Source organism: Anabrus simplex, chromosome 1 (assembly GCF_040414725.1).
Source record: "Anabrus simplex isolate iqAnaSimp1 chromosome 1, ASM4041472v1, whole genome shotgun sequence".
NCBI classification, from domain to species: domain Eukaryota; kingdom Metazoa; phylum Arthropoda; class Insecta; order Orthoptera; family Tettigoniidae; genus Anabrus; species Anabrus simplex.
In genome coordinates, this window is record NC_090265.1 from 192,755,654 (window position 1) to 192,781,197 (window position 25,544).

The 25,544-nt window shown below is 41.0% G+C and overlaps 1 protein-coding gene across 1 annotated transcript in view; it reads left to right on the forward strand.

Moving 5' to 3' along the window:
- Myo95E (Myosin 95E) overlaps nt 1–25,544 on the forward strand; it is a 503,326-nt gene that overhangs the window by 273 nt on the left and 477,509 nt on the right. The window lies entirely within an intron of this gene.

Genomic DNA, 25,544 nt, shown 5'->3' on the forward strand with positions numbered 1-25,544 from the left:
TTGTGTGTTACAACTTACCATTGTTATTATAGCCCGACTCGTTCGCTGAATGACCAGCGTACTGGCCTTCGGTTCAGAGGGTCCCGGGTTCGATTCCCGGCTGGGTCGGGGATTTTAACCTTCATTGGTTAATTTCAATGGTCCGGGGGTGGGTGTTTATGCTGTCCCCAACACCCCTGCAACTCATACACCACACATAACACTATCCTCTACCACAATAACACGCAGTTACCCACGCATGGCAGATGCCGCCCAGCCTCATCGGAGGGTCTGTCTTACAACGGCTGCACTCGGCTAGAAATAGCCACACGAAATTATTATTATTATTATTATTATTATTATTATTATTATTATTATTATTATTATTATTATTATTATTATTATATTGTTATTATAAATCTTTAACATGTATTAGTAAACATCTGCACCTATTCTTTTAACGATATTCTTAAAACGGTTAGTGAGGTCGTCGCTACATGAATTCTAGTGTTACCTGGAAACCGCAGGAGTTGGTGCACAATAACGGAAGCCCTACTGATCTCAGAACATAATGAACAATCGCTGTAGTGTTACAAATACGTACTAGGGTTATTTTATGTCATATTCACCCTAGACCATAATGCCTTGCAACAGTGTGATACGTTTCGTGTTATATGTTGATGATGCTTGTTGTTTAAAGGGGCCTAACATCTAAGGTCATCGGCCCGTTTTGTGTTATAGTTCTTGTGCGCAATTCATATCGTCATTTTCTCTTACAACAATGTAGCTTTAATGTTCGATGTGAGGAATACATTAATCGTAGTTGAAGACATGGAGACGAAATATTACAAAGGACATTAGATACAATGTTACTGCCCATCAATTCTGAACTAATTCACCATATAAAGCAGAAATGTTACTCTCTAGCATCTTTACAAGATGATGATTCTAAAATTCTACGAGGGCAAATCCGAAAGTATTTGCCCCCTTCTTTTAAAGCCACACAAATAAATATACAGGGAAATCAAAATACAGGTAGTGTTCTCTAAAACTGACAATTTTTTCCATTAGACACCAGCGCGGTCCAGGCATTATCCCATCGTACTAATAGTTTGGATATTCTCCTGTAGTACTAATCCATTGGCTGAGCGCGGAACTACTGCCAGGAAGTGGTCTTCGTGTTGTCGTCAGAAATTAACGTCTGCCCTTCCGGGAACTTTTTCAGTGGACCGAACACATGGTGGTGTAAGCGAGGTGGAAGGTCGTGAAGACCACTCATTGTCATTGTCTTCTCGGCCATTAGTGATTTCACAGCACCACCACCGCACACTTCTCACAGCGAGACACTCGTTCCCATATGTCGATTACAAATTAGACATACGGAATTTAAAATAAGAGAAGTTTTCGAACGAAAGGTAAGCTTCAATTTGAGATACCATAGGACTTGAATATCCCATGCCACTAACATCAGCATTACCAATAACGTATTAGAACCATAAACAACTCGCTAAGGAACATCCCTTAGATATAAATATACAGTGGAAACTTTAGTCACGACCTGCTTTTGACTTCACAGCTGGTCAACATATCTACAAATAGAAAATATGCATACTACACTACAACACAGGCTCTAATGTGTCAGTAACATGACAGCATGACACAAACTACGTGGGCGTTCTGCGTTCCTCTACAACCACAAATACCCTTATGTTTGCCCATAACTCACACATGAGGTTCTTCTATAGGCCATAATATGCCTATAACATATCAACATGGCAAGAGATCACTCGGGGCCGACTACGATGACCACAAATGCCCCTACTTTGCCTATGAAATCCACACAACAAACTGCAATGTTCCAGACACATCCTGTGAAATACTCTCAAGGCTAATACATCTGAATTACTGTTAGGATTAAAATTCTCGAGCCATACTATCTTCTCAACAACAAACTGTGAAAAATGAAGCCTACTTCAGATGTCACCTAAGCATACTTTACTTCTATGGATTTAAACATGAGATGACATGAATATTATCCTCATAACAGCTGGTAAAATATGACTAGAAATTAGTGCCGGAAGATATTCGATATTAATAAGACAAACAAGTCAGAATTTCATGATGATAGTTAATAGAATTGTAAAGTAAACACAACTTCGAATTGAGTTTGTACAGCTTTCAACGGTAAATTATTTCATCTTAAACCTCGAATTTTTTTATATAAAGGCACTATCACCCCTATTTACACTGTTAGACTTAACACAGAGCATCCCAACCTGTATTAAATGTTCAGTTTGATAAAAAAAATATACAGCGTGGCATTCTAACCTATCCTAACCGTTGATACTGGAGATATACAACAGGACATCCCGACTGAGATATATAATAATCCACATACATACTACTAATTATAATTTCGCTCAATCTGGAGCATTAAATCAAAAATAAGGAAATTACAGTCAATTCAAGCTTCAACAAACACTTAATGGAATGGGTAAAAACTCATATGTTCCGTCTTACAGGTTCTTACAGGTTGGAATCATCCTCTTGGCCAGGAAGCACCTAGCATAACTTAGCTTCGCAACACTAAAACTCTGAAGACATTCGTTTTTAACTTAATTGAAATCTGATATTCTATCACAGCACAGAAATAAAAAAAAATACTCACTCGTATTATGTGGCTGTGTATAATCGGCAACTGCGATGAGAGGCAGGGTGGCCCTAGATGCCGTACAAGCTGTGTGGTGTTGGTGGTGGTGGTCAGCATAACAGCGATTGCAGCGTACCGAGAGCCTACAGCTAGCCTAACTGTGGCTCCACCTTATATAGCGGAAACACTGCAAGAGCTGTTGAAGGGGACTTGCAGATCTCACCTGATTACCGCTACCTGTTGAGATCCTCTCCTAGTTGGTTCCTCGTCCGATTGCCTCCCTGGGTGCAGTCGTGAGTTGCAGCTGGGTATCCCTCTCCTGGTGGGCCAACGTCTTCTTCTTCTCGGTGCGCGGGTGGCGTCTTCTTCCCGATGACTGTCTCTTCTCGGTAGCGGATGAGGCCTCGTTCTGGTAGCATCCCACCACCCGGTCAGAGGACCTTGAGGGCGCGGGCAGACCTGTCGTAGCTTCGGCTTCTTTTCTTCCCCTTCCTGGCTTGTAGCGGCAGTAGGTGCTGCCATCCTGATGTGGTTCTTGTCCTCTAGGGAACATCCAGGTGTCTGAGTTGTAAATGGGTGCTGGCAGGCTAGCAGGCCTAGACAGTGGCCTCAGAACACCAGGGGGTGTCCGCATCCACCTCCGTGCTGCCTCCCGCTGTCCGCGGGCGTCGCGCCGTCCTCATTTGCGCCCGGGTGGTGGGCCCTTTCTGGGTGGTCCGTGCTGGTGGTGAACATTCTTGGGAGGAGGCGTAGGTCTTCTGCATCTACTTGAAGAAGTTGGGCAGGATGACCTGTGTCGCGACATCCCGTCCGGCTCTCGCACTCGTGGGCATCATGTCAGCCGAGGAGCACGAGTTCCTACCCAGATGCTTGTGACTCTGTCTTCTTGAGGTCTGCGTGGTGGACGTCGTCATCTCAGGTCTGGTGAGAGTTGTGGTCCCTGGTTCACTACCCACTCCGGAGAGTTGGTCTGCCTGTATGGCGCTGTCTTTCCTAAAACAGAGTCTTACCTTTGCCCAGAATTCTGATCATCTGCAGTGGTCTGAAGACGTCTTGATAATATTCGATGTCGGCCAGATCCTCGGGACGGTTGAGTACGGCCTCTGATAGAAAAGCCTCGATGTCCCAAGCGGGATCTGGTCTGTTTTCATAGTGAATATGATAGTACAGCAAATACTTCATAATGTTGTCCTTCACGCTTTCCCCCGACGGCCTTTGTATCTCATCTTTGTAGTACGCCAGTACTACTTGCTGCTCCGTATCATTTTCCCTGATCGGCAATCAATTTAAGTATTTATTCCTTCGCGAAAGGTTATAGTCGTCATTTAGGACCTTGTTACCTCGAAATACTTCCACTTCACTTATAAAACAAACTCTGAAATATTCTTCTATCACAAGAGTTTCCAATATTATAAATGAAATGTAAACCTACCTGTTCTGCGATTTTCTATCATACAGATTTTAATGAATAGCGCTTCCCTGAAGGCACTAGTTGTGGTGTAATGATTTGGTTCGCGCTAAAACTCGGGGTGCTAGGATAAGGTGAGTTGTAGAACAGTTACATCGTCCTCATTACTGAACCTTTCCTTCAAAAGATGCACTTACACACCAATAAAGAATGTTACAGTTTTCTAAATATTTAGCACTTGGAAATGTTTTTTTGGGATAAATCACGAATTCACAAAAACGGAGCTACGTAACATTCAATACAACGGATCTTTTCAGAGCCAAATACATTTTTCTATGGAAATGAGTAGGGATATGCCCGTACCATATCCACAGTAAAAGACGTAACGGAAGAAAGTACTGACTGGGATTTGAACATGTCTATGTTCGGCTTCGGTGTGTAATCTCAACCGTGAGCACTTTTTCTGCCTTACCTAGTAGTAGTCCTGACACTTTGTAGTAAGTTTGTAGTAAGTCTGTATTCTACACGGTATCTGTTCATAACTCCTGTTGCCATTTCTTGATGGATGCAGTATTTTTGTATCCGGCTCTTGGCACAGGCCAGAGCAAAGTGTAGCTTCCACTGAAGTCCCAGTCTCATCCATGGCTCTGACAATATGGAAGCTGCTGGGGGTATGGGTGGTGCTGAGTAATGACATTTGGAGCACAACTAGTGTCTAAGTGTTATGAAAGATGTTGCTATTAGGATCAGTCGTGCTGCAGTAGCACCTTCTGGTCCATTGAGGAAAGCAATGGCAAACTACCTCACTCCTCATCTTGCCTAGTACGCCTCATTTGGGCTCTGCCACTGGCTTTGCGGTTTCCCTATAACTGCATAGCCTTTGGCGGTGCTATTTGAGGATCCAACCAGCCTCTGGGCTGATGACCAGAAAAGCAAAAAAGTCTGTTCATAAGTACTCTTTCTGTCGTAACGTAGGTGTTATTCGCAACTGCGATCGTTTTATGCCTTCATTTGAGTTGTATCATTGAATTACCATTAGCACTAACGATTCCGTCTGTATTGTCGAACTCAAACCCAAACATATCTTTGTACTACTCCTGTATGATATAGAGGTCGATATTTTGTTTCTATAGATTACGGGTTACATAACTACATAAATTTTAAGGGGCTGGTGGACCGCTCTGTATTTGTTTTAACCTTACATATGGGCAATGGATTTTTTTTTGTTTTTTTGTTTTCCATTTGCACCGTATCATAAAAATACCCAAACCTGATACAAAATAACCTCATCTTGAAGTTGCTGCAATTACGTATTTGAGTGTAGAATGATAGAGAAGCAACAAGAATGGAATCAAGCTAATTTTACAATACATGATTGCAATGATTGTGCAAAGCCTCATACAGAAAACTTCTCTCTGCTCTGATACTCGAATCTCAGACCTCTGAACATCAATGCATGACAATGAATATTTGGTGGTTATAATTGAATGGTCTTAGCTACCGTGTTGCAGACATTTTGATATGATGCCATTTAGGCAGCCCGTGTGTCAGTTTTGACGTTCCTTTTTACGCTACCAGATGACAGAGAAACAGGATATCAGTTACCCATCGAGTGGCTGCGTGGTTTCGGTCACGTAGCTTTCAACTTGCATTCGGGAGATAGTGGGTTCCAATCCCACTGTCAGCAAGCCTGAAAATGATTTTCCGAGGTTTCCCATTTTCACAGCAGAAAATGCTGGGGCTGTACCTTAATTAAAGCAACGGTCGTTTTCTTCCTGCTCCAAGCTATGTCCTATCCCATCGTTGTGTTAGACTTGCGTATCTGCGTCGGTGCGTCGTAAACCAAATTGTAAAAGAAATGAACTTGTGGCTCAGTGTTAATTAATTTTGTCATCAAATGCGTCACCATATCGACATCGCACAACATCGGAGTTCATAATGAACTTTTTCAAAAATCCGACTCCCTCTGCTGGTTTCGACTCCAAGATCTTGGGCTACGGAGGTCGACACTATCTCTCATCCACAGAGGGAGTTCTGTGACTTCACCTACATGCTTCAGACATTATACGCAAACTTCCTTATAACACTTGTGATTCATTGGCGATAAAGTTGTTCATAATTTTCACCTACATGGCACAGAAAACATACACAACCTACCATGCAATACTTGTGATTAATTGGTAAGAAACTTGTTGGTATCTTTCACCTACAGGTCGCAGAAATTATCCGCAACCTTTCTTGTAATATTTGAGATTTATTGGCCAGAAACGTGTTCGTATATTTCACCTACATGTCGCAGAAACTGCACGCAACCTACCTTGTAACAATTGTGATTCATTGGCAAAAATCTTGTTGGTTACTTTCACCTTCTTGTTGTTTAAGTCATCCGTCCATAGACGGTTTTGATGCAGCTTCCCATGCCACCCTATCCTGTGCTAACCTTTTCATTTCTACATAACTGCTGCATCCTACATCTGCTCTAATCTGCTTGTCATATTCATACCTTGGTCTACCCCTACCGTTCTTACCCCCTACACTTCCCTCAAAAACCAATTGCACAAGTCCTGGGTGTCTTAAGATGTGTCCTATCATTCTATCTCCTCTTCTCGTCAAATTTAGTCACAATTCTCTCCTCTCACCAATTCGATTCAGTATCTCTTCATTCGTGATTCGATCTGTCCATCTCACCTTCAGCATTCTTCTGTAACACCACATTTCACAAGCTTCTATTTTCTTTCTTTCTAAGCGAGTTATTGTTCATGTTTCACTTCCATGCAATGCCACGCTCCAAACGAAAGTCTTCAAAAACATTTTTCTAATTCCTACAGTATATCAATATTCAAAACGAGGAAATTTATTTTGTTAAGAAAGGCCTTCCTAGCTTGTGCTAGTCTGCATTTTATATCCTCCTTACTTCTGCCATCGTTATTTTGATACCCAAGCAACAATATTCATCCACTTGTAGGTAACTTTAACCTAAATGTCATCTGGCTCCATGGCTAAATGGTTAGCGTGATGGCCTTAGTTCCAATCGATTCGGAGTTCGATTATTGGCTGGGTTGGAGATGTTAACTTACATTGGTAAGTGGCTCGGTGGCTGGGAATGTAAGTAGGGAGTGTCCCGTCGAAGGACCTGCACCAGGCCTCTGCGGAGATCATACCTTATTATTATTATTATTATTATTATTATTATTATTATTATTATTATTATTATTATTATTATTATTAGACCAACATGTCGGAGAACTCATACGAAAGCTACCATGTAACAACTGTGTTTTCTTGGCAAAAAATTCAGCATGTTCTCTATATTTCAGTTGTGATTCACATTTCGACTTCAACAGATGTTTCAACTAGATTATATTTGTATCGTAACAGAAGTACATTGAAAACAATATATCCCTTGGTCAAATATAAACTTCCAGACACCACATGTTACCATACCTCGCTACGACAAATAAAGGGGCCTTGCCTTGAGCATGCCCCCATTCGGAATTGTAACAGGTGTCTGTGTCTCCGAGCAGAAGCGACGAGAACTGGTGCGTTATTGACAGAGAAGTGTAAAGTAGATTTCGGCTTCTTCACAGACGTCACATGAGAGGTAATCAAATGAGCAGCGCGCCCTGCCTACCTGACACAATCGCTGCGAGGGTGAAGTTCGACCGTCATTTGCTGGCTCTCTCTTTTACCTTTAAAACATAGAACACCGTGAGGTACAGTCATCCTTACCTGACCACATCACCGCTGAGATAGATTTTCTTTACTTGTATATTTACTCTTTCAGAAGGCACATCTACAAAAAAAAAAAAAAAAAATCAGAGAAGTGTATATATGGGAAAGAGGTAAAATTGCAAATGGATTTGAATTTCACATTCTTGTTTATGCCACTTCAAGGCATACAAAATTTGTCGGCTTTTTGCCTTTATATTCCACAAACTGTCACTGTAAGTAAGCTACTAAATGTAGCAAATTTTCATTTAAATTTTGTTTAGCATAGCGGCTCCTCTTCCATTGAAAATTTGGACCATTGTAATTCATTTTTACTGAAGATAAGTGCCATTACTAACCTATTTTACTGAAAATTTGCGTCAATTAGTGGTCTATATCCACTGAAAAATTTTGCCATTTAATGGTTCATTTTCACTCAAAATATGTGCCTTATTGACTTATTTTCATTGAAAATTATTGTCATTTGGGGATAATGTATTAGTTTCGTGTCTCCATTTAATTGATATTTTCCCTTTTACTGGCTCATTTTAATCGTAAATTTGTGTCATTTTGTGGCCAATTTTCACTGAATATTAGAAATTTTAATGGCACGTTTTCATCGAAACTTTGCGTCACTTCGTGACTCGTTTCCAATTATACCGTGGAACATCAAATAAGGTTTCATATAACCTTGCAATTATGCTTGTGTTAATTTGTCACTCATTAGTTTCATTATTAAATCATGCCCAGGGTTAAGTGGTGGCCACTCAAAGGGAGCGGGTAATCCACAATCCTGGGAACACGTCATTAAGATGTTCTCGAAACACTAGTGCGTAATGTGTCGGTACTCCATCACGCTGAAACCTGGATGCCAAAGGGTATGTACTAGGACCACAAAGCGTGTATTGTTATTGGTTATGTTTATGGGCAGCTTGTTGACGGTTGTAAATTAGCAGTGTTACATTAAACACAACTGGGTGGTTTAAATTATGCAGATCATTTAGTAATAATAGAAGAACCATTACAATATATATGTCAAATATGTCATAGATCCTAAAGAGATAACAATGCAGATATATGGTAAATGTGTAGTGAGATTCAATGTATTTAATGCTGTAATAATACATGGCAGAAGCTTCAATATATCTCTGAGAATGATTTATTAGACATAAATGATATTCGTTTTCTTAGCATTTTCCTGAAAGTCCTTCTTTGAAGATAAAATACGAACCTGACCACTCATAAGAAATATTTGGAAGCGGTGACAGCAGCAGTTGGTTTATGCTCATCTTCGTATTTTACATTGAGTATTTCGATGTTACTTGACGCTGATAACAACGTTCCGTTTATACTTGTTTAATTAAGTAGACAGGAACCAGTATCAGCTAATATCCATCATTTAGTTTGCTATTTGGTATTGCAGCTGAATTGGTGTAAATGTATTTTCTGTTGACTACCGTGTTATAGATTTTTGTTATTTTTTTATCAGTTCTGAAAGCTGCTGTTGCATTAAATTTCTTGAAAATGTTCGTGATTCTGAACATTTCTTTTTCAAAATGTGTGAATGGTTTTGAGCTAAATATTTCTTATTTTCGTGTTTATATTCTGTAATTGTGGTTTTTAAATTAGTCTATATCAGCACGAAATATTTAATCCATAACCGGTATTTAAAGGTTACATTCCACCATTAGTGGATATATCAAAACCTATTTAAAACATGTAAAAGTCCACGTATGTCGTCAATTTAAAATGCTGGCAAGGTCTTTTCACTTCAAAACAAACAAATAGGCTGAATGAACGAGACTGAAAGCACCTAACGTTTACATTGGAAAAGAATGTTGTATTATGACATACCTATGGAGGGACTGACCGGATATACCGTCTCGGATGTTGTACTGGTACTAACGGGAGTTCAAAATCGTACTGCTAGTATGCAAGCAGTACGTGATCTTACTTCAACTCTAGGTTGATATAAGATGATATCTACGGTGGTTTCATTTAAAATATTACGGGGTTCTTTCTTTCTGCGCCATGAATATCTATATATTTTCGCGAATGTTTAATTCTAAGCCGCAGTTACCATTGAAAATTAATTTCATATTTTTTCAATACCCTGAAAGTTACGGTTGTTATAAAAATGTGTTCCGCGAAAGCTGAATATTTGTTATATTGAATAGCTTTAAAATGTTTGTTGTTGTTGCGAGTTGCTTTACGTCGCACCGACACAGATAGGTCTTATGGCGACGATGGGACAGGGAAGGGCTAGGAGTGGGAAGGAAGCGGCCGTGGCCTTAATTAAGGTACAGCCCCAGCATTTTTTCTGGTGTGAAAATGGGAAACCACGGAAAACCATTTTCAGGGCTGCCGGCAGTGGGGTTCGAACCTACTATCTCCCGAATACTGGATACTGGCCGTACTTAAGCGACTGCAGCTATCGAGCTCGGTCTTTAAAATGTTCTTGGTAACGTTGTGTTAGTGTCCGACCAGTCCTTCATGTATAAATCACTACATGCGAACCTTTTTGCAACCGAATTGGTGTAAATGTCTTTTTTGTTGATTACCGTATTACAGATTTTTGTGGCTTATTTATCAGTTCTGAAAGCTGTTGACATTAAATTTCTTGAAAATGTTCGTGATTCTGAACTACTATTTTTCAAAGTGTGTGAATGGTAATGAGCTAAATATTTCTTGTTTTCATCTTTTTTCTTTTTATGTATGGCTTTGTCAACCATTTTCGGGCTATATCCATGCACTTTTGCAGTTCGTTTGATTATTTTAATTTATATTGTGTTCTTTTCTTTGTTCATGGAAATGCTTAGCATCTTTGCTTTCTTAGCATTGTTTCATCCTGCTTGTTTATGGATCATTGGATGATTTGATATTTTATTAATTATAGTGATAGATTGTGTAGACCTTGTAAAAACATAAAATGCTGTATTGTTTTAGTTTTTTGACAAGATGAATTCTAAAATATGAATTTATTGATATATTTACATCGATCAATTTGGGATGTCGAATGGATGCTGTGCCTCCACTTGGTTTGTGAAAGTGAAAATACGCTCGTGAATATGACTGCCAATCAGGGTGTCACCATCGATCACTACATTCAATGTTGAACATACATTATCATTATAGACTGTTATGCCTTTCAGCGTTCAGTCTGCAATCCCCTGAGAATTTACTAAACGTCGCCACAATCCTCGATTTGCAACTAGTGTTGTGGCCTCATTTAGTTCTATACCTCTTATCCTTAAATCGTTAGAAACCGAGTCTAACCATCGTCGTCTTGAATGTTGAATATGGGACATATTTCCGACACTTAACTTTTTACAGAAATGTTATTAACAAACTGTTTAAAGTAGGCTCTTCATTTCTTTAAATGTCCGACTCGTTGGATGAATGGTCAGCGTACTGGCCTTCGGTGTAGAGGGTCCCGGGTTCGATTCCTGGCCGTGTCGGGGATTTTAACCTCCATTGGTTAATTCCAGTGGCTCGAGGGCTGGGTGTTTGTGCTCTCCCCAACATCCCTGCAATTCACACACCACACTTAACACTATCGCCCACCATATTAACACGCAGTTTCCTACCCATGGCAGATGCCGCCCACCCTCATCGGAGGGTCTGCCTTACATGGGCTGCACTCGGCTAGGAATAGCCACACGAAATTTTATATATTTCTTTAAATTTATAAATTTACTGTCACATAGAATACAGTAATTACTGTCTTAAGAATTTCGTTATTTATTAACATACAGAGCAAGTGGCTGTGCGGTTTGGGTCACGTAGCTATCAGCTTGCATTCGGGATATAGTGTATTCGAACCCCACTGTCGGCAGCCCTGAAGATGGTTTTCTGTGGTTTCCCATTTTCACACCACGCAAATTCTGGGTCTGTACCTTAATTAAGGCCACGGTCGTCCAACATAAATGGCGCCATTGCAGTAGACATAGAACTATTAGGGCAGAGGTTACTTGGTGTACGAAATTTCAAAAATCATCATATGTTTTGAAACATTACCGTACTTGATATCATCGGAAAGAGGAATTTAAATAGGATTGAACTACACCGTTATAACTATTATCAGATTATAATCACACGAATCATATGACTTATATTAAGCACACGCGACTGGTACGAAATGATACGAGTGGTACGGTTCGTACATGCTCGGGCTACATCATTATCCATTCGTGACAGCCAGTCGCATAATGAAATAGCATTGAATTGACTATCTAACGCTTCTTTCATTTCACGGAAAATAAGACATGCGTCACACGGCGTTGTTACGAAAACCCGGCGACATAGTCCTTCACTTGTCCGACCTATATTTTCTGTGTACCTGTTTTGTTTTTCAAAATTGAATGATCATTTGAAAACCATTGAAAACATTTGAAAAAGTCTTACATCATGGACCCACAATATGTAATTTTAAGATTACCATATATTACGCATAATTCATAATATGTGGATTTATTTCGTGGTTATTGTATCAAATTAAATTAATTACAGTTTATCGTGACTTTAATTACTAAATAACTCAGGCAAAGATAGGTTAATAGGCTGCATTACCCTGGCCACCGCAGTAAGATAGGACGTCATAGAGATTTGACACACACCATGGGCAAAGCCATCCATAGATCCTTTACATAAAGCAACAACAAGCACTAGTTCTATTTACCTAACAGTAAGTTAAACTTACCGAGCCTACACAATTTACAGTTTAACTGGCAAATGACCAAAGTACCTCTTTATTGACAGCTAAAAGGGCCACTTTACAAAACTTTATATTTTGATACGTTTCTCAAAATGCGCCATTAAAAAGGAATTAGTGAACGCAGTCATTTGGAGCATAAAACTCAGAGTACAGCAATTGATATCAAATTACGCAAAACAATGGCATTGATATTTATTGCTGTATGAACTGTAGCCTTTCGCTGTTTTAATAATTCGACTTGAGCATTAAAATAATTACTATAGATCTTCAGTTAGGAGTATAAATTTATAATACAGAACCAACGAAAAATGCTGTAACAAGTTATTTTTCCTTGTTCTGTTTAGTTCATTTAGTGTCTTTAAATGTGTGAAATGAACATATCTACATTATGTCGTCGGAGTACTTTCAGCGACTATAGTCATCGTCCGCGACAGGAGTACTTGATGACAATGTCACGTGTACAGGCACAGAACATGAAATGTTCCTCAGAAGTTCGTTTCTGAAAATGGCCAAATACAGTCGGCTGAAAGAAATTCAACGATGTTGTTTACTTACAATTTTATTTTTAAATATACCTAGTGAAATCGTTACCTTTCATTTGTTAAGGATATACTATATCTATACACTCACCGACAAAAGAAAGTTAAAAACGTAGAAAAAATTGACCAGTTTGTACGTAATTTGGACACGTGCATACACACCAATTATTATTTTAGTGCCAAATTTTGATATACGTTTTGAGTAGGCCTAGAAGTTAATTTTTTGGATGAGTTTGGCTTTCGTGGGTACTAGTTCCTGCTGCTCTCATGCCAGACCAATTATATTGCCTGCGTAGTCAGTAACAACATTCTAAATTTCTCTGTAATCAGCTATATTATACTCCCCAGTGCATATTTCATCCTATTATCGTACATGATTCATCAGTTCTCACTGTATTGAAGAATGTATTACCATCCCCTGACCTATTTCTTTCTAAAGTTACTTATTTTTTGTTTTACTCCTCAGAGGGTATTTACGTATACTGGCGCGTCATAACTTTTGTAACGTTTGTATCATTCCCTGGTTGTAACTGGAATCTTAGACGGATTGTAGAGTATTGCTAGCACTTGAAAGTGTTTTAGATCATGTACGAATAAAATGCAACTTTCAGATAACACATGTACTGTCTATATACTGTATATTACGTCGACTTGAGCAATAAAATAATTGTCATATATTTTTTGGTTAGGAGAATAGATTTAAACTACAAAAGGAACCACAAAGAGGGATAAGCGTCTCCTAGCGCCAGGCGAGACGTACTGGGAGGGAGTGGAAGCATTACTACCTAGTCCAGGTACTGCAAGGTGCAGGAGATGACTTCACTAGGTTGACCAGAGTGCAAACCGCTACTCCTCTTTCCCTACACCTGTCTCACCCGTTCGGCCTGTCTCCGCCTTCTTCACGTTCCCCGCTGATTCTCCCCTCACTGCGAAATGATTATGTGCGGTGAGTGAAGACACTGTTGTATGCGACAATATCACCAGTTTCTTTTTTTTTTTTTTTTAAACCCTCTTCTTTCAGTTTGGTTTGAGCATACAATTTGTCTTCTCTAGCTCTTCTTTTCCTATTTCTTCGCAGTTACACATTTAATATCTGGAACAAGGGATCGTTTTGTCTTTTTCTGCTAGTGGTTTTACGTCGCACCGACACAGATAGGTCTTATGGCGACGATGGGATAGGAGTTGGAAGGAAGCGGCCGTGGCCTTAATTAAGGTACAGCCCCAGCATTTGCCTGGTGTGAAAATGGGAAACCACGGAAAACCATCTTCAGGGCTGCCGACAGTGGGATTCGAACCCACTATCTCCTGGATGCAAGCTCACGGGCCGCACGCCTCTAATCGCACGGCCAACTGGCCCGGTGAACAAGGGATCGACTGACAGCAGTTGTGAAAGCGCTCCTTAAATTACAATCAGAAATACTCGCACGCAATCTAGTTTTCGTACAAGTCAAAACAGGAAAAAAACCTTTAACGTATGCATGTGCAACGAAACATAGAAATAATCTTAGCCGCTTTTCAATGCAACTTAGGAAAATCTTCCTTCGACGAAGCCTTTGTATTTTTAAAAACCGATCTTTTTGGTGATAAGGTAATTATTGTCCCACCTATTAAACGTTTGGCTGAGAAAAATACGAAAGTTCCCAGTTCGATTGAAATGGACGTTCGGAAGTCTTTCCTTTCTTCAAAATAGATTGCTCCATTATTACGTTGTTGTCTTACACTTATCTATTTCACTGATAAACAATCCGTTTATCACCGAACGCTTCGGCGCCTTCAGCACAATACACCATCCGAGTCAAGCCGAGTTGAGCCGAGTCGGACCGATGCACAGTGCACGGAGTCTCTGCACCTTGATTTGCACGCGTGAGATTTTGGGCGTTTGAGAGGCCCTGACCTAGTCGATAGATGCACCTTCCTGACTCCTTGCCAGAGTCATTCTGATCTAGTTCATCGCATCCCTATGAAGGTTTTATTATTTCGTTACTGAATATTATTGCATAATGAACTGGCACACACAGTTTTCTGCGGTGTGCTGTTTCCTCTGCTGCCATCCATCTCCGCCAGATAGCTTTACTGCTGAAGATACTTTTTCTTGCACCGCTCTTTTCACAACGTTCTGGGTTAATGAGTGCGAACTGTGTTGTACATGAGAACTTGGCCCTCTTTTACGGCCGGATGGCCTTCTTGACGCCAACCCTATGTAGATGGATGTAATCACTACTGCTTGTTGCCGTGATAGTAGTGTTGTGTGTATGTGAATAGGAGTGTTTTGAGACAAACACAAATACCCAGTCCCCGAGTCGAGGGAATTAACCAGTCGTGGTTAAAATCCCCGAACCCGCCCGGAATTGAACCCGGGACCCTCTGAACTGAAGGACTCAGGCAAGGTACCGGACAAGAGATTATGAAGATACGTTTTTTGCGAGTATATAAGAACTGACTCGTCACTGGTGGATACAACGCCTAGTCTAATATCGGTGGCCTATTTATAATACCACGTATCTGACAATGCCCTTCCTATCCATTATTTTGCTTACAACTTGTCACGACTTCTAGCGACATATGGATATGCAGTCCATTAGAACAATTTTCGTTGTGTTAATTTTCATATGATTATGTGTGAAGTAAAATGATCCTTAAATACATTATACTGTAGGAGTGCGTAAGTAGGTCATGTAAACATACATTCCTACAGTACTGTATAGTACGGTGAGGTACATTTTCCCTTACACGTAGGCATAGGAAAATGAACACAACGAAAATTGCGCTGATAGACTACATATCCATATGTGGCTGGGAAGTGTGACCAGTCTTAAGGGAGTAATAGATAGGAAGACCATTGTGAGATACGTGGTATTAGACCTAGGCCATCGATGTATAGTGTACCTTTCTCTTCCAGGTACTTATAATGTATACGTTATTTATCTAATCTCTCGTATCCCTTTACAGCTTTCATTTCAATTTCATACCAGTGTTCTAAATAACGGACGTGATTAATATTGTATTTTACCTATACCTAAAGAGTAATTTACCGGGCGAGTTGGCCGTGCGCGTAGAGGCGCGCGGCTGTGAGCTTGCATCCGGGAGATCGTGGGTTCGAGCCCCACTGTCGGCAGCCCTGAAGATGGTTTTCCGTGGTTTCCCATGTTCACACCAGGCAAATGCTGGGGCTGTACCTTAATTAAGGCCATGGCCGCTTCCTTCCAACTCCTAGGCCTTTCCTATCCCATCGTCGCCATAAGACCTATCTGTGTCGGTGCGACGTAAAGCAAATAGCAACAACAACAAAGAGTACTTTTACATAGTTAACTTTTTTGAAAATAAATACGCTTTGACGTAGTGAATAGCGTAAAGCATTATCTTAAGAAAGAATCGTTAAAATGTGTTTCACCTGATGTACCGGAATTCCCTTCCTATCGTATTTTCGGTTCCTTCCGCATTAAAAAAAATAAATTAATTTCTATGGAATGATTAAACATTCTTTCTTTCTTTCTTTCTTTCTTTCTCTCTTAATCCGTTTACCCTCCAGGGTTGGTTTTTCCCTCGGACTCAGTGAGAGATCCCACCTCTACCGCTCCAAGGGCAGTGTCCTGGAGCGTCAGAAATCGAGTCGGGGGTATACAGTTAGGGAGGAGGACCAGTGCTTCGCCCAGGCGTCCTCACCTGTTATGCTGAACAGGGGCCTTGTGGGGGATGGGAAGATTGGAAGGGATAGACAAGGAATAGGGAAGGAAGTGACCGTGGCGTTAGGTTAGGTACCATCCCGACATTTGCCTGGAGGAGAAGTGGAAAACAATGGAAAACCACTTCGAGGATGGCTGAAATGGGAATCGAACCCATCTCTACTCAGTTGACCTCCCGAGGCTGAGTGGCCGCCGTTTCAGCTCTCGTACAACTTTTTGAATTTCGTCCGGGAATCGAACCAGGCTCTCCGGGGATGGCAGCTAATCACGCTAACCACTGCACCACAGAGGTGGACTTAACCATACCTTCCGCATTTTATTGTTCTTATCATTCTTACTTCATAAAATAAACTATTCCCATTTTTGTAAGACCTGACTCCCTGGCTGAATGGTCAACGTTGAGGTTTTCGGTTCAGAGGGTTCCATGTTCGATTCCTGTCCGGGTCCGGGATTTTAATCGCGTATGATTAATTCTTCTGGCCCGGAGACTGGGGTTTGTGTTTGGCCCAAGACTATGCTATTCATATTCAGATAACACACCACGCTACCAACCACCACATAAGCACGCAATAGTGATTACATTCCTCTACATAGGATTAGCGTCAGAAAGGGCATCCGGTCGTAAAACATGGCGAATCCACATGAGCGACACAGTTTGCACACGCGACCCCAGAGTTGTTGGAAAAAGTGGTAGCAGAAGACTGTTATTTGTGTAAAAACCTGTCTGAGATGATAACCGCTGTTAATGTCATATTGCTGCAACTAGATCAGACATCATATCTTTTTTAGATTATGAAAGGTTCCTAAAATATGTATATACAAATGTGAAATACCACTTACTCATTAATCACGACATCGCAGGAACCATCAAACCAATGAATAAAATAAAATGTCTACAATGGAGCGATTTGGAGACCACGGATCCAGTACCTGAGCTTAGCATAGCTTCCACTTATTTAAAGACATTTTTGACTGTGTCTTGTGTCATTTTATTTGTATTTTCTTTGAAATAGTTATGCATAATAAATGTGTCTTCGCGTGTAGTAAATTCTTCAGACTCTTCACGTTTTTCTAACATTGACCTACACTCGGCAGCCTAAATCTTGTATATTAAGAGCCTTTTCAATTTCTTGTATTCATCATTATTATTCACCTTTGTTCATAATATTAAAAATTGATTCTTGTCGTCAGTGTTTTCTTCTCCATTCTAATAATTTCAGACAAATCCGTTACTTATTTACTACATTATTTATGTATTCATTATCCATGTATTTACCTCTTTACCTTATTATAGCTTGTCTTTATGAAGGAAGTCATCCAAAGCAGCAGTGGCATATGCGGAGTCCAAGACATGGGCTACCACTAGACTTAGGTTACTCCTTTGCGATGGTTGGTTTAGTGAATGTCAAGGCTTTTAAGCGTTTTTGAGCTGCAACGAAGAACTGTTGCCTTATGGATAATACAGGATAAAAAGGGGCATAATTGCCCATACTACCTGGCCTAAAGAGTAAAATAGAAAAGGTTGCACATAGCCGGCCATTAACGAAAGGCAAGAATTCGAAACTCCAACACTCCTTATAGAAATTACTAAGAACCTGAGTGGGCTTACGGCCCAAAGATACAGACGTTATATCATACTACAAGAGGATGACTAAAGGAGGAACCTTTAAAGCCAAGACGAGATTTACAAAATTTAGAGTTTGAACACTTTAGTAACCCAATTGCAAGGTTGAATGTGAGACGGCAGATAGTCACCACTCTTCTTTCTCTTACATTACATATTTCCCGGTAGGGAATAGAAACAGAGTCATCAGACTTCGCCGAAAATCCTACATTTATACCACCAGTTTCCAAAATGACATTAAAACTTTAGTCACCCAATTGCAAGGTTGACTGGGAGACGGCAGAGGGTCACCACTCTTCTTTCCCTTACATTACATATTTCCCGGTAGGGAATAGAAACAGAGTCCTCAGGCTTCGCCGAAAATCCTACATTTATACCACCCGTTTACAACATGACATTAAAAGAAAATGGCTAAAACCTTCCCCTCAAACTATCTGCAGGCGCTATCACATGTTTAAGAAAATTCTGCCATTACCTTGTATAGCTGGACATTCTTCAAGCAGGCCGTGCCCCTGCCTCCTAGGCCTCCGTCAAGTCACACTCCCAGGCACTGGAGAAATTTAGACAAGACAGCTCTAAAGTGCCCTGCTTATGTAGTTCCGTTGGGGGAAGCTTCCCGATTAAATTCAACCACACTTTGCTGATAGGCTGGATTCCTGTACACAACCCCGGTTTTGATTGGCTAGAGAACATTTTTACAAGCATCTGATATTTAGATTACAGTAGAGGAGGAACCAGCTGAAGTGTTGACAACCTCGGTACATTAAAAAAATCATTCTTGAGAAAAAGGTTTACTAACAACAAAAATTAAATTTCGTAAGTTCTAGGTTCGTTTTTAGTGCGTGGGAGTGAGCTAGCAAATCGATGTTGGAGCCATCTAACTGTAGAAGACGAAATTCTTTGGGAGTTTACAAGTTTCATTTTCAAGCCCTTTACGGTGCTTGTATTTCTTTGGCCATTACATTCATTCTAAGCATTGTTGGAACTTTTCATATTTGCTTAGGATGGTTGCCCAGTTCCCCTTGAGTCAATAGAAAATTGATAAACTGCATTCCTTCAGACCATTTACAAATGAAACTTACTAATTAAAGGATGATGTACATGAAATACAGGCATTAGTGTAAGTAACCACCAAACACACACTTTCCACTACTACTAATACGAAAATGCTTTCATTCCTCCCCAGAAAGGGGAGGCGGACATCTTAGATCGTGACGCCGTCTCTCAGGCCGGGAGATTTGTGACGGTGAAGGAGAAGGTGATTGGGTTGGCAGCCGTCGTCTATACTAGGAACTGTCCGTGGCATTCGCCTTAGTGCAGGAGAATGGAAAACAACGGAAAACCACTCTCAGGACAGCCAACGTTTGGGGCCAACCGTGAGGTCCAGCCCTATCCCTCCTCCCGAATGCAGAGGCGTAGAGCCACGGAAGAGCCGTGGCCATCCCTTCTCTGCTCCTTTGGCCGGTCAGAGTGCAGAGCTGTTAGACAACGGACCAGCCGTGGCCACTTGAGGGCCGAGACCCACTCTGCATCTACCGACACATTTTCCTTGAAATACAGTATACTGGTGATTTAATTTTGCACAATGAATGATGATGACGTTACATAGATAATAATAATTTGTATGTAGATAAAATAATAATCTTTTGGGCTTTCTTTTTCACAGAGAACTTTGCTCTGCGTCTTCAAAAGATAATCTCGTCTGTTCACGAGCAAGACTTCTCTAAACATGAATGAAGGTTTGAATTACTTGAACTTAAGAATGCTTTACTGTTGTCTATAGTAAGTGATACTCTCGTTCGCCACTAGATGACTCCCTGTGCGGAGTGTGAACCATTTCGTGATGAGAATACAAATTTGGAAAAAATCGGAAAAAAGTAATAATAGTGAAAGCACAGAGAAGAGAACTACCTATATACATCCTTAATGGCTGGCAACCACGTATTACTTAAGTAACAGCGAGTGTCCCTGTTGAAATACGTATTTCCACAGCTTCCCGTATAATCCCAGACCTGTAGTGTTTAGTGTGGGTTAGAGCTCGAACATCTGGTCGACGGATGGAGGATGAGTCTGGGCCCACAAGTGACCACGGCTAACTGAGCACAGGAGAGATAGCCACGGCTCTACCTCTACGCCTCTGAATTCGGGAGACGGAGAGGGGCTGGTCCCCACCTTCGGCTGTCTTGAAAGTTGTTTTCCGTTGTTTGCCATTCTCCTGCACTAAGGTGAATGCCGAGACAGTTCCTAGTACAGGCAACGAACACCTACCCCCTCACTTTCTCCAAGCATCTTCTGGTCTGAGAGACGGCGTGACCGTCTAAGAGGCTCACCTCCTTCTTCAAGAAAGGAATAAAAACATGTTAGTAGTAGTCGAACATCTTGGAACGCGCCATGACTCGTTGATAGGGTGAGCTCAGCTATTGCTAATTTGTCTGGCTGGTTGAGACGGATATTACGTTGGTGTTCCTTGATACGAGTATCAATGGAACCGGAATGTTTGGTCAATGTATACCTTGCCGCAAGTACCGGGAGTTTTGTACACCCCAGGGTGTATTTTGTATGCCTTATTACTAAGAGTGGTGCAGCCTTTGTAAGGTAGACCCTTCAACGATGACGGGCACCATGTGTTATAAGTACAATGTACCTTTAACAAAATAAGGAAACAAGATCTTGCACGGAGAAACTTTATTTTACAAGCAGATAAAAGAATACATTGTAGTAATTGCTATTCAGCATACTCACTATTCTTATCCAAGCTCTTGTTCCTCTATATCAAGACATCGATGTTGGCAAGACAGAAATCTGCTTCCGGTTTCTGTAGCCACGTCACGACGTTCATCCTCGTGCTTCATCAACGATCCGAAGAGATGGAAATCACTGGAGGCCTGGTCGGACGGTCATCGCTCAGCCCAGCTCGACAAGGTTTGCCTTTTTCTAGGTGAGATAAAGAGACTAGAGCTGTGTTAGTATGTGTCTTTGGCGGCGGGGGGGGGGGGGGGAGGGTTGCCGTGAGGCTCCGCCCCGCCTCACAGCCCGTGATGACGTACCTGTTTGGACAAATGGTTTTTTTGTGGGGGGGGGGGGGCCGTGAGGCTCCGCCCCGCCTCACAGCCCGTGGTGACCTACCTGTTTGGACAAATGACCGACAAGCGAGTACTAGCGCAGGAACATAGCCTAGTACAAGAGTACAGAATAACTTGAGGTGCAAAGGCTAGTCTTCTGCCAGCTACTTCCACCCCTCCGTAAAGGAGAAGTTATGAGAAACCTCCCTAAACCCACCAGGCAATCCCATATCTCCTTTCGGCACTGGTTACCCTGTCGCGGTCATACCAAGACATCCCCGGCGCTAGACCACTGCCGCTCAAGAGCCACTGTCACCCCCGGTCCATGGCCGCCTGCAAGGCTTTCAAGGTAGAAAATGGAGAAGATAATGAAATAAATAAAAAAGAAATTTTGACGCGCGGTCGAGAGAGATCGAGAGAGAATAAAAATAAAAAGAAGTCTTGCAAACGACCATGTGGATGGCCAGTAGTGCGAAAGCTCTTCCCAAAGGAGCTACTTCGCATACCCCCTTCAAATTAGGATATTATTTCAGCAGCTACTTATAACATTAAGGGCGGACCGCATAGAGAATGTGGTGCCGCACCATTGTTGTCACAGCGGTGGTGGTGAATATTGTTTTAAGAGGACAAACACATGGGCAATCATCCTCCGATAACACTAAGGGGCGAGGGGGCGGAGGGGAGTAGAGGGGATCCGACAATTAGAAAAATGAAGGTATCGGACAAAGAAAGATATAATCCATTACGGACATGAAAATGAAAGACTCCCTAGGCCTCGTGACCTAATACCGTCGTGGTCTGAAATGAACAAGAGTTGATCAACTGAGGTCGGATAGGACAGATGAAAGTGAGGAGCCTGGCACAAGCAATGCCAGGGCTAAGCTAAAGACCCCGTGGTCGCCAACACACGTTCCCAAGTTAAGAGTCCCTGGAGCTCCTTTTAGTCACCTCTTACGACAGGCAGGAGATCTCGTGGGTGTTATTCTACTGTCCTCACCCACAAGGCAAGTTTAAGTATATTAACGCTCGCACAAACTTTATGTGTTGTAGAAGAGAAATAACTGGCATGTCGAGCATCACATCTCGACTAGCATTCATCTCTGGTCTTCTGGGGCTAATTCCCGTAATATTAACGTTGTTACTGCTGATTGTTTGACTAGAAACTAACGAATAGTACAAGGCAAGGTATATTGCGGAAATTATATTATGGAGGTTGTCAAGAAAGGTTACGGATCTCTCCACGTGGTTATGAGAGTATTCAGAGGTTGTAGTAAGGAGAGGGCATATCAGTCTCTGGTAAGATCCCAGTGTATGGGATCCTCACCAGGAATACTAGATACAAGAACTGGAAATAATCCAAAGGAAAGCAGCATGATTTGTTCTGGGTGTTTTCCAACAAAGATGTAGTGTTACGAAAATATTACAAACTTTGGGCTGTGAAGACTTGGGAGTAAGGAGACGAGATCCTCGACTATGTGGTATGTTTCGAGCTGTCAGTGGAGAATTCGCGTGGAATGATATAAGTAGACGAATAAGCTTGTGTGGTGTTTTTAAAGGTAGGAAAGGTATGGAAATGAAGTTGGAATTAAAGAAATTGGGGCAAATATTCGTTTATAGGAAGAGGAGTTAGGGATTGGAAAAATTTACTAAGGGAGATGTTCAATAAATTCTTTGCAATTCTTTAAGAAAAGGCTAGGAAAACAACAGATACGGAATCTGCCACCTGGACGACTACCCTAAATGCAGATCAGTTTTGATTGATTGATTGATTGATTGATTGATTGATTGATTGATTGATTGATTGATTGATTGATTGATTGATTGATTGATTGATTGATTGATTGATTGATTGATTGATTGATTGATTGATTGATTGATTGATTGATTGATTGGCAGGAGGTATCGGGGGTGTTATTCTACTGCACCCACCGAGGAGATCGATCAATTGATTGATTGATTGATCAATTAATTTATTGGCTGATCAGTGGTGTATGCTGGGATCAAGACATGGGCTACCTCTAGACTTAGGTTACCCCTTTTCGATGGTTGGTTTAGTGAACGTCAAGCCTTCAGCGTTTTGAGCTCAGCCAATAGGCAACGGAGAAGCCTGTTGTGTTGTGAAATCTGCTTCACAAGCTACTGCCCTGGCCTCTGTTGCTGCCAATGCTCAACCCCTGGTCAGTGGATATGGTAGCCTAAGGTTTAGCAAATTAAAGTCCGGCCTTGTGGCTAAATGCATAGAATGCTTGCCTTTGGTCCGATGAACCCGGATCAATTTTTGAAAACAGGATGTTTATGACGTCCTCGCCATTCATTTTATCCTCATTAGGAGACCACCAAGCCTACACAGATGCCATGCACCATTATTATTATTATTATTATTATTATTATTATTATTGTTATTATTATTATTATTATTATTATTATTATTAAATAAAAATGCTGAAATTTACAGAGGTCGTACCCATCGTTCACTGGTTTATTAGCTTCCTCGGGAGATCAGTGGTGGTGCCTGACCCATGATCACGGGTTCGATTCCAACCAAAAAAGAGAACCTGAATGATTGCATTTCATTTTAGCAGTTGTACCTATAGTCTACAAATACAAATAAATATATATTGCTCCTAACAGCAGCCCTGCAGTGTCTTTCTACAAGGATGTAGAAAGAAACGGGATTGAAATACCAGCACTCTGTTATCTATATGATTAAGTCAGAAGTTGGAGATGAGGAAGTATATACGACGAGTAACGCATGGTTGATAGCAGTGGCGATCTGACGGACCGAGGCCTGGCACACCTATCCCCCCACCCCACCGGTGCACGCTTCTGTCCGATATCAAATACAGTAGAGATAATACGCGACACTGAGCGAGATATCGAGGGACAGCTACTGGAGCTCACTCTAGCGGATAGACCTGAACAGTACTGATTCTCTCATAAGAGCACGTGTATTTTTGTGTGAAGTTTTTGGTGTTATTTATGCGTTTTCAGTGAGTTGACATAAATAAATAGTAGTGTGTGTCATTCCTTGATATCTCCTCTCAACATGAGGGGAAAGGTATGTGCTGTGTTTGGCTGCAGTAATTACGAAGTAGAGAAAAATGCGCGGTCGTTCTTAAGATTCCCTCGTGACAAGAACATGTAAGTTAGTAATCTTGTGTTTGCATATATATTCTTCCAGTGACAGATATTTATAGTACTTCATAATCTTCTGACCTGCTGGATCCATATTTTACTGTAACTGGCATAAAATGTAATACGCATATTTTATTCTATAGTGCAGCAGTTAACCTTCAATACCGATGTGTTGTTGTAGGTGTGATCTGTGGGTTTTGAAATGTCACAGAAGCGATTTGGATAAGATGTACAAGAAAGAAGGGACGTTACGCTTATATAAGAATTATATGATCTGTTCAGATCATTTCCAGGCCAGCGACTTTAGAAATCCTCGACAATACAGCCAAGGGTATGTTACATTTTTGCTCTAATTGTACGTAAATATTCCTTAAAGCATCACTATCGACAACATTTTCATACTTTTCTTTCTTTATCCCTCTTCTCAGATTAAAGCCGGGATTTTATAGATTACCTTTCTGTTAGTAGGCTTCATGTTAGGAGGAAAATTGTCCAGCTATTAAATGTTAATTCGCTGGGGTGAGTGGCTCAGACGGTTAAGGCGCTGGCCTTCTGACCCCAACTTGGCAGGTTCGATCCTGGCTCAGTCCGGTGGCATTTGAAGGTGCTCAAATACGTCAGCCTTGTGTCGATAGATTTATTGGCACGTAAAAGAACTCCTGCGGGACTAAATTCCGGCACCTCGGCGTCCCCGAAAACCGTAAAAGAGTACTTAGTGGGACGTAAAACAAAAACATTATTATTATTATTATTATTATTATTATTATTATTATTATTATTATTATTATTATTATTATTATTAAATGTTAATTCATTGCATCATATGTGTAAGGAATGTGCCGATATTTTTATTGACAAGTGTCTTAATGTGATGATACAATGTTTTTAAATGAGAAAAAAGACAAATCCAACCGTAAGAGTTCAGGCAGGAATGCTAAAGCTAAAAAAGTAATGCATAAATGAAGGATCAAGCCATTTCACACCAGTCCATTTCACTTCTTGTTTATATGTCTAATTTCAGTGTTTGAATAATAACCTTTTA